Source organism: Pelophylax lessonae (assembly GCF_965119305.1).
Source record: "Pelophylax lessonae genome assembly, chromosome: 1".
In the NCBI taxonomy this organism is placed as follows: domain Eukaryota; kingdom Metazoa; phylum Chordata; class Amphibia; order Anura; family Ranidae; genus Pelophylax; species Pelophylax lessonae.
In genome coordinates, this window is record NC_138768.1 from 363,955,093 (window position 1) to 363,966,399 (window position 11,307).

Consider the following 11,307-nt stretch of genomic DNA (forward strand, 5'->3'; position numbering starts at 1 on the left):
CTCAGGAGGGCCCCAGGAGCCTCTGAAGAGTGACCAGACAGCCTGCCAGGATCCCAGTCTCTGAGGGATTCCTGTACGATCCACCTGACCACAGACTCCACTGGTTGTACAGTGTCTTCCTTCTCCCTTAGTACCCTGGAATAGCAGGTATCACATAAGGATCTATCCTCAGGAACATGGGCTCGACAGCCCCAGCATGACTTCCCTGAACTGCGGTCAGAATGGCGGGATTGTCGCGGTGCGACTGAACTGGTAGTGTCTTCATGTCGTTTAGACCTGGAGCTAGACCTGTGACCAGACTTTGATGAAGAGTGCCAGTGGGCTGAAGGAGATCGATCCTTTGATCCAGAAATGGGACGATGGTCAGACCTAAAAGGGCTGAATAGAGGAAAAAGACACACTTAGGCTCCACACACCGCCAGCCAACACAAGCAGGTAAGGGTTAAGGTAGCTAGCTTACCTGTTGCGCAGGGACTGGCCACCGGGGGGTGGTGAAGCATCCGTTGCAGATAGAAGCAAAAGCCTGCACAGGAAGAAAGTAAGCATACATGTACTAACTTTCGTCTCCACACCATCCCTCTACCCCAAATGGCCCTTGGTTTAAGCATGACTCACCGCTGAGGAGCAGAGAAACAGCACAGAGAAGCCACCGCAATGCCCGCAGACATCCCATTGAAAACAGGTTTGACAGCTGCTTAAATCTCTTGGGCGCCACAAGGCCATGCCCCAAATGACACAATAGCGTCATAGGAGATCGGGAGCGATGCGCGCGCATGCGCAGATGAAACCAGAGCCAAGCATCATCCTGAACGACCAATCGAAGGTCCAGTGAAGCAGGGGGAGGAGCCTAAGCGACGATCTGGAACGCAGGAGCGCTCCAGCCGCAACAAACAGGAAATACAATTAATTTAAAGAAAGTTTTATACTTTACCACCATGATGATAACCGAACAGTCTCAGGCCTGGATAAATTCACGCGTGTGTGACAGTGCATCAGGGCCTATCCACTCAATAGCAAGGACGTATTGGCCAACAATGCAGCCCACCTCTCATGCAGGATTTAAGGCATCTTCAGCATTTAAGACAATATTGCCCGGGTCCACCCGATAAATATCGAGATTGCTGGACATAAAACAGGAGGCATACGACAGCAGCAAAAATCCACATGCCACCAGACTGCCTGAAACCGATAGATATCCTATAAGGTAAGACTTCCTTCTTGCAGGAGGAGGACAAAAAAGGAACACGGCTCCTGGTAGGGAGCAAAGATTTATGGGAGTGGGGTCCTATAGGGTAGGAGAGGAGGCGGAGCCTACCCATACGTGTGCTGCCATGGAGTCTGTCAGGAAATGCAAATTTATGTTGGTTCACACACTGCCAGGTAAAAACTGTGTACAAATGTATGGGATTGTAGACAGCAATAGAGCATTAAATAAATGAGACCCAAACAAACCATGGTGGAGTTCAAATGCCCACGGCCTTTATTATCGACTCATGTTGCTATATATATTTATCAACAAGGCAAATAACCGTCCCCCTTTCTAAACCAGAAAGGCGACCAAACCACATAACATTAAGGCCGCGACAGGGAGGGGGGGAAGCTCACAATCTGAAGCTCTTCTGGGACTGATGACAGGTAACCATTTGGAGCTGCCTTTCATAAGGGCTCAGACCCTTCCAGAAATTTCCAAAGGACATGTGACCTGTCCCTCTGGAAATTTCCATAATAGTCAACCGACCAAGTAAAGGTTGGTTGATCCATATTATATCCTATCCCTATTGAATTTTTTCACTTTACTCTTAGACTCTAGCCTAACTGCCCAAATGAAGAAAAAAAGGAGGGGGGGGGGGCAGGGAGCCTAGAAATTTTTGCTCTGCTGTCACCATCCCATGAGTTCAGGGGCCTTAAACAGGCACCCTTCACTGTCATTCCTGTACCTACCAGTGCTGTGTTTCTACAGGAACCTCCATTCAACCTTAAGGTGAACAAAGAATCCCTCCCATCTGGTTATAGCCATTGGGGGCTGTCAAAGTTGATGGATATGTTTAGACTGGAATTTTATGTGGCTTGAACTATGTGGACAAAGCTTTATATAAAGTAGTGTGTAAAGGACAAGAAATCACACTATGACAAGAAACGTATTTAACAGACATTAACTGCAACAGTCATACTCACTGGCTTATTAGCTAGAAAGTGTGCTTTGTCGTCACCTTGTGTGAACCTTTCAAGTGATAGCTTTCCTTACTACTCAGTTATAAAGAAACAATGGCTAACTAAGTATGTGTATTCTTACAGATGTACCACCTTTTGCATGGCTAAGTGTACTCAGCTAGCCCTTGTTTCTTAAGCCAATGTTTCTTAACTCCAGTCCTAAAGTACCCCTAACAAGTCATGTTTACAGGATTTCCCACAGATGAAATGGCTGTGGTAATTACTAAGGCAGTGAAACTGATCAAATCACCTGTGCAAAATAATGGAAAGCCTTAAAACATGACTTGTTGTTGGGGGTACTTGAGGACTGGAGTTGAGAATCATTGTCTTAAGCAACCTTGTAGACGTTAAAAAAGAATAAAAGCAGCGCCAAAAAAAGTAAAAAAAAAACCATCCAAATGCAGTCCAACAATGTCCAATAAATGTATGGAGGAAGGAGAGTAGGAGCAAGATCCCAGACACCAATGGTGAAATCAGATGGAGCAAACACCCAGCCGTGATGAATACACAAACTGCTTACCAGATGGTGATCATATAAGGCGATGTATGTACTCAAACAGCTCAACCAGGAAAGGATGTGCCACAGGAAATAACCAAAAACGACCTCCAGGTGATTCCTCAAAGTACTCCAATATACCTCAATAAAACAAATGAGGACAAATGAGGCGGCTCTGATGATGTCACTTCCTATGACGACACGCGTCAGGCGACTCCGTAACGATCAGCACGCTATACCTACAGCGGATTCTTGCTACTGAAATGCTTTTACACTTTCGCAAGATTGTGAGTACCATTCTTTTATCTGAATAAACGTCTATCTATGCAGTCTGCACTATTGTCCTCATTTGTTTTATTGAGGTATATTGGAGTACTTTGAGGAATCACCTGGAGGTAGTTTTTGGTTATTTCCTGTGGCACATCCTTTCCTGCTTGAGCTGTTTGAGTACATACATCGCCTTATATGATCACCATCTGGTAAGCAGTTAGTGTATTCATCACGGCTGGGTGTTTGCTCCATCTGATTTCACCATTGGTGTCTGGGATCTTGCTCCTACTCTCCTTCCTCCATACATTTATTGGACATTGTTGGACTGCATTTGGATGTTTTTTACTATTTTTGGCGCTGCTTTTATTCTTTTTTAACGTCTACAAGTTTGTAATGTACTTTTTAGCTGGCTGCCTAATCAATATATTATTGTCATACGTATTTTTTACATACATATTTATATATTTTTATATTTATATATTTATGTATTTATTAGTCTAAGCGCAGATATCACCCCTCTTTTTTACCTATTGTCTTAAGCAACCCTTAGGACTTATGTACACAGGGCAGTTGAAAACTTTTTCTGAACGCTGGAAACTTGATAGCTGGAAACCGATGGTGAAAAACATCCCTTATACAGCTTTTACATACCGTGTTTATGCGAGTTTAGCAGCAGTTATGAACAATTGAGGTTAGAAGGGCTTTTTAAAGATAACCTCTGGAGACCCTCCAATAGTCCACAATGCATGAAAAACAAATAAAATATGAACTAAGTCAACCATTCTGTAAAGGAAGAAAGCAGCAACAGAAGAGAGAGCGCAAAGTGCTTGTAGATAGCTGTCTTATTTTTTGTGTTTTTACTATGGATCCCATCATGAACAAGTGTAAAGAAATGCTCCTGATGTTGCTGTTTCTGAGCAAGGCCAGAGTTTGTTGCTACTGGACCTGTTCATTGATGCAGGCAACAGCATGTGGTAAAATTTGTGTTTTTTCAACATTTTTATATGTTCAAAAATGATCAGAAATGTTTTCCCCTTTAAAAACGCTTATAAATGCAGATTTTCCGCGGTTACACGCATTTGGCGTTTAAAATACCAGTAAACTACAGTCCTCAATGCGGTTTTTCTGCTTTCAAAAAAATACCTGTTACCTCAACTGCCTCTAAACTACTAAAAGACTCCATTCACATCTAGTTGTTGCTATTTTTACAGGCGTTTTTCAGGCTTTTTTCTAGTGATTTTTCTGGTGTTTTTGCAGCATTTTTGTGTAGGCCTTTTGAGTTGACAAGTGACCAATGAAAAGCAGTAAAACACCTGTAATCTGCCAAAAGGGAAGCTCATGTACTTTTTCGAGCGACAGGCGTTTTGCTTAAAGCGGAGTTCCAGCCATTTACTCACCTGTCCAACGGTCCAGCGATGCGGCTGCCGGAAGCCTCGATCCTCTCCCTTGGCACCGGCATCACTGCTGTGGGCACCCGGCTGTTACAGTTTGCGGCTTCACAGCCGGGTACCCACTGCGCATGCGCGAGTCGCGCTGCGCGCCGTGATTGGCCGGCAATCTTCTGGGACCTCTGACGTGTCCCAGAAGATTGCAGGGAGGGAGGGGGAGAGGAGAACTTCCGCTCAGGGCGCCGCGGCGCTCCGAGCGGAAGTGGGAGCGGGTACCTGTCAAAACTAGGTACCTGCTCCCCCCCCCAAAAAATGACATGCCAAATGTGGCATGTCGGGGGGTCAGGACTCCCTAAAGCGGAAGTTCCACTTTTGGGTGGAACTCCGCTTTAAGGTAACATAATTCTCAGATGTGAGCAGGGGCTATTGAAATGAATGGGATTTGTCTTGTTGGACATTTTTAGAGCTGAGGTTTAGAGCAGAAAATCGCCCAAAAACGCCTAGATGTGAATTGAGCTTAAACAGCTGTAGATAGAGGAGAATTCAGGGGCTGCTGAAATAAACACCCAACTGCCCAACTGCCCAACTGCCCAACTAGAGTATATTATGGTTAAACTTGTTATGAACATTGTAAGTGTTACCAGACGTAACACAATAACTTTTTCATTAGGGTATATAATACTTTAGTTGAAATCTAATTAAACTGTTTTAACTATGAAAATAATATCCTTCACTAAAGGACATTGCTATAAATCCAGGATAAAAGCAATAGCTAGCCTCAGGTGGTGATTTTCTCTACTTGGCTTTAATAGTAAAGTTATTTACTGTACATTTTATGCCTGTGGAAAGCATCCTTAATATTTTAAATGGTCATTATTCCTAATAATATGCATATCATCGCATTAATGCATATGTATTATAGTTGTAATATGAAAGGACAAGGCTATAAAAAAGATCAGCTAGTGCCATATCTGTGGATTCCTGCCAGAAATGGAATTCAATTAATCATAAAGTGCATAGTCAGATTCCTACATTCATTTAAGTGTAGGTAACCAGTGAATTGCTCTGTACAAGTCTTGTATACTGTATAGTATCTTTCTAATCTTCTTAGTAATACTATAGATTGTCATGGGGCTTTATTCCCCAAAATGTAATTGACTTTAAAGAGGCTTCATATAGTGAATATTTTTAGGATTTCAGAGTTTGTGTTAATTGTTCAGGTAACAGGCAACTAAACCAGTGCAACAGAAAGGGTATCGAAGGACTTTAAAAACCTAGAAGTGTGAAAACTGTAGCATCAATTTTGCATGTTAAAACAAAGTCACACTATGATAAAGGAGACTTCTTGTGCTTCTAGAGATACTCTAAAATGTTGGTAAGATGTTGGTCAGCAGATGGAAGGTGGTTTAAAAACTCATACATACATACAATACACACTGGAAGCAGAGGGATACATGAGATATATTGGCTACTGGTGTTTTAAATATCATTGAGAGAACTGCACAAAACTTGTGGACAATGAGGACAATGCAAAAACGATAGAACCAGAACTAAAAGGATAAGGTGATACAGATACAAGACACAGCTCAAACTCATCAGGACACCTCTAAGATAAAATACATTTTCTTTAGGCGTAGCTGTCTAAAATTATTACTTGATGTTATTTCTTTATTTTCTGTTTGTTTATTACTTAATATTGCCTATGAATTAATATGTTATAAGCAGGGCGTTTTTCAGGGGGAACGCAGTTCCAGCACCTCCAGCACTGAATGCATGTAATGGCAAGGGGTGCTGGCTGCCAGGAGATCTTTTGTTTGCTGGAGGGGGTCTATTTTTCTGTGGTGGTCTATTTCTCCTGGGGAGGTCTATTGTTGCTGGGGTTCAATTGTTGCTGGAAGAGATCTACTGTTCATGGTGGGGGTCTATTGTTGCTGGCTGCTGGAGAGTCTGTTGATTCTGGCTGTTGGGAGATCTTTTTCTGCTGCTGGGGTGGTATTTTGTTGTGGGGATTCATTGTTGTGGGGGGTCTCTTGTTTTTAGTCAAATCTTTATTGTTGCTTGTGGGGATTTATTGCCGCTGGCTGTGGGGGATCTATTGTGGCTGGTGGGGGGGGGTGGGTCATTTATGCTGGCTGTTGGGGGTTTATTTTACTACTTTTCTTGTTACCAATAACAAATTCCATACAGATTATTAAGCACCACAAAATGATACTTGGCTCTTTATTTTCTAACACGGGAGCTACTGGGAAGTGGGTAGGGGGTGGAACTAAGGAACGGTGCTCTGAGGTGGGTCGAGGGTGGAACCAAGGAACAGTGCTCGGAGGCGGGTAGGGGATGGAACCATGAACCTGTGCTCGGAGGTGGGTAGAGGGGGGGACCATGGAACTGTGCTCGGAGGTGGGTAGAGGCTGGAACATAGGAACGGTGCTCGGATGTGGGTAGTAGGTGGAACCAAGGAACTGTGCTCGGAGGTGGGTAGAGGGTGGAAACAAGGAACTGTGCTCGGAGGTGGGTAAAGGGTGGAACCAAGGAACGGTGCTCAGAAGTGGGTAGAGGGTGGAACCAAAGAACTGTGCTTGGAGGTGGGTGGAGGGTGAAACCAAGAAACTGTGCTAGGAGGTGGGTAGAGGGTGGAACCAAGGAACTGTGCTCCCAGGTGGGTAGGGGGTGGAACCAAGGAACTGTGCTCGGAGCTGGGTAGAGGGTAGAACCAAGGAACTGTGCTCAGAGGTGGGTAGAGGGTGGAACCAAGGAACTGTGCTCAGAGGTGGGTAGGGGGCAGAGAAAAGAAGTGACTCAGAAGGGGGGTGTTCCTGAACCTATTCTCTGAGAAAAATAGTTTTGGTTATGAAACATACAGGTGCATCTCATAAAATTAGAATATCATCAAAAAGTTAATGTATTTCAGTAATTCAATTCAAAAATCATGATTCGGGGAGCCATGTCATCTGCTGGTTTTGGTCCACTCTGTTTTATCAAGTCCAAAGTCAGCGCAGCCCTCTACCAGTAAATTCTAGAGCACCTCATGCTTCCGTTTGCTGACCAGCTTTATGGAGATGCTGAATTCATTTTCCAGCAGGACTTGGCACCTGCCCACACTGCCAAAAGTACCAATACCTGGTTTAATGATCACGGTATTACTGTGCTTGATTGGCCAGCAAACTCGCCTGACCTAAACCCCATAAAGAATCTGTGGGGTATTGTCAAGAGGAAAATGAGAGACACCAGACCCAATAATGCAGATAAGCTGAAGGCCGCTATCAAAGCAACCTGGGCGTCCATAACACCACAGCAGTGCCACTGGTTGATCGACTCCATGCCACGCCGCATTGATGCAGTAATTCGTGAAAAACGGGGCAACCAAGTATTGAGTGCATACTATACTGTACATGGACATACCTTTCAGTAAGCCAACATTTCTGTATTAAAAACCCTTTTTTTACTTTCAATTGATTTTTATTGAATTTTAAAACATAACAGCAAAACAAAGGTTAAAAGTGTACAGGTAGTAAACATTACATGGTGTACATTGAATGTCAAATACAGAACTCGAACAAGGTATATGGTGAGGAATATCAGAAATACATGTTGTACATAAAGTATTAGAAATTTCCGGATATGGTTGTTTTCCAGGAATGGGAGTAAAAAAAAAAAAAAAAAAAAAACACAGGATCAGGTGTGTGAAGTATAATAGATACTTTGAGTCCAAGTAAGCCAGTCTCTATGGAATTTAGCTCCATGGGAGGTTGAGTATGCATAGGCTTTTTCCAAGGAGTACTGGAGGTTAAGCAACCGAACCACCTCTAAATGAGATGGCACCACTGGTTGTTTCCAGTATTTCGCGATTAGCGCTCTGGCTGCTACCAATACATGGAAATAGACTGTTCTCATATGGGGGGTATAGTCTCTAGCCCCAGTGTGAGAAGAGCCATGGCAGGGTTGGGTTTAGTTAATATACCAGTAAGGTTGGAAAGAATTTCAAATACCCTTCTCCAGAAACTAGTCATGCTTTTGCAGGACCAAAATATGTGCATGATTGTGCCTGATTGGTCACAATTGCGCCAACATAGTGGACTATGGGTAGGGTAAATTTTAGAAAGGCGGTACGGTGTGAGGTATCATCGGGTGAGGAGTTTTTGTGTTTGCTCCCAATGGTTTACACATTGGGTGGTATTATAGGAGTTGCGTATTGCCAATTTCCACTGGGTGTCGGAGAACGATGGTTGAATTTTTCCCTCCAAAAATCCTTTTTTTTATTATTGGTCTTATGTAATATTCCAATTTTCTGAGATACTGAATTTTGGGTTTTCACTAGCTGTAAGCCATAATCATCAAAATTAAAGAAATAAATGCTTTATATATATCACTCTGTGTGTAACACATCTATATAAAATATATGAGTTTCACTTTTTTAATTAAATTACTGAAATAAATTAACTTTTTGATGATATTCTAATTTTATGAGATGCACCTGTATCTCTCATTACAATTACTGCTGCTCCAAAGGCCTGCTATACAGGGTGTACATCTCAGAGGAGTGCATTTACTCCAAGACATCAATCAGCCTGTGGAAAAAGCAATAGCCTTTCTCTTGATTAGTGCCAGTGGTTTAAATAGGAAAGGGTAACATGGGCAACTACCAATAAGACACAAAAGATAAGGGTTGTATCACCTTACTGAAACAAATCAACCTGATTATTACAGTTTTTATATTTGTATCAGAAATGTGTGATTGGATGCTTGTGAGTGTCAAGCTTGTGTCAATGTACAAACGTGTGCTTCCACTTTATTGGGTTTGAAGGGACTTTGCTCTAAGGAGGACCACAGTAGGTAAATCTAGCATCCCTAGGTCTTCTTTCACAGCCAGGGTAATGTTATAAACTAAGCTTCCTTGTTCTCTTGATCTAAAATGCAGTTTTTATGTTCATAATTCTAAACAGGGTGATTACACCAACATCTTTTTATCAGTCTCCCCAGTGGATTCTTCATAGAGAAAATGCATTTGATAGAGGGGAATCTGTAAGTGCATCTCAACAGAAACGTGGGTATCATGCCAATACAAGGAGCATGGGGAAACCTACCCTCTAGAGAAACACAGACAGCAGTACACAGCATGCCTTAAAATAACAAAAACCTTGTGTGTGGAGTTTGCTTAATTTTTACAGTTAGTAGATCTGCCAAGCATTAATATGACAAAATTAAGACGAGTCTCCAATTTAGTTAAATAGGTGTAAATAGCCTAGCTGTCATGCTGATGTAATCTCTTCAATACTTTATAAGTCACTGACTCTGGACAAGTAGTCTGTCAGAACTTGATCTTCTACAGCCATGCCGTTAAAGCCAGCAACCAAAAAGAAGGATGGTAGACTGGTCTTTGAGACAGAAGATCCGAAAGAGCCCAGAAACCATGTACCTTGATTCTTAAAGGCTGGTGCACCAGATCCACCTGGGCCAATCTGGAGCTAATCTAATGCTGTCAGTTTGCTAGCAACGTCATTTTTTTTTCATTAGCACACAGGTAAGACTTATGCAAATGTCTTTACCTTAAATACATAAATTATGATTTGTGTGAAAGTGCAAGGATAAATATGAGTGTTTATTTCCAATGTTACTGTTTTAAAATAGATTTGAAGCCTTTGGCCAAAAACATCACATTTCAACAATGGTTCTCTAATGGAAAAATAATCTATGTACGAAATGATTACTCCAACATCCCTTAAGACACAGCTGCCCTTGAAAGAGTTTGAGATAGCTGGAAATAATTACTTTGGGAAGACTTAATATTTGATTTTCACAATATAGGGTACGTCACTGTGTAACTATTAGGCCTGAAAGAAAAGGAAATTTTGTTACAATATTGATCAATAAAATGTCAGAAAGCATCAATTAAATAACAAACATAATGACCATCTTTTTATCCTGGCAGAAAATGTGCTCGATTGTTTTCTTTGAAGTATTATTACATTTCCATTTTACTCATTTTAAGTAAAACATTCTTCCAATACATTTTGTCTGGAAATATTCCTTTTTTTACTATTTTCTTCCTAATTACAGCAGATGAAGTCAGTCACTCATATGTAGGGAGGTGTGGTATAGAGATTTTAATCTGTCTTGTTAGCTTGCTAACCCCTAATGAGTTTATTATTGTTTATTGGACAAGTAGAAAGGATCAGCATTGCATACCACATAGTGCAGGGATCAGGAGTGCATAAAGCACAGTGTGCAGGGCACAAGAGTGTGTGAGTGTGTGCACCGTGCAGGGTTCAGGAGTATAAAAGGCTCAGAGTGCAAGGGTTTAGGAGTGCGTAATGCACTGTGTAAAGGGGCCAAGGGTACATATGACCAGAGTGGAGGGGTTGGAGTGTGTATGCCCAAAAGATGGGGATTAGCATTGCGTATTGCATAGAGTGCAGGGATCAGGAGTGCATAACACAGAGTTCAGGGATCTGACGCATATAAAGCACAGTATACAAGGGGGGCAACAGTGCATATGCACAGAGTGCATGGGTCAAGAGTGCATAACGTACAGTCAGGGGTCAGGTACAGAGTTTGAGGAGTCCATATTGCACAGTGTGAAGGGGTCAAGAGTGCATACACATAGAGTGCAGGGGTTAGAAATGAAAAGCACAGGGCAGACCAGAAATGCATAAAACACAGAGTGCAAGAGTCAGGCACACGTAATGCACAGTGTACAGGGTCAAGCGTGCATGACCAGTCAGTAAAGTGTACTCACAAAGTGTAGGTGTCAAGAGTGTGTAACACGCAATGCAGGAATCAGGATTGCATAAGGGAAGAGGGCAGGTGTCACATACCTTATAGCAGAGCCTGATGTGCAGAGGGAGGCCTTCTTACTGGCCCAGCTCAAGGGCTACCGGTGATGAGACAGTGGCCGTGAGAGCACGGCGAGGTACAAGTACCTATAAGGTGTCCAGCTGACCATAT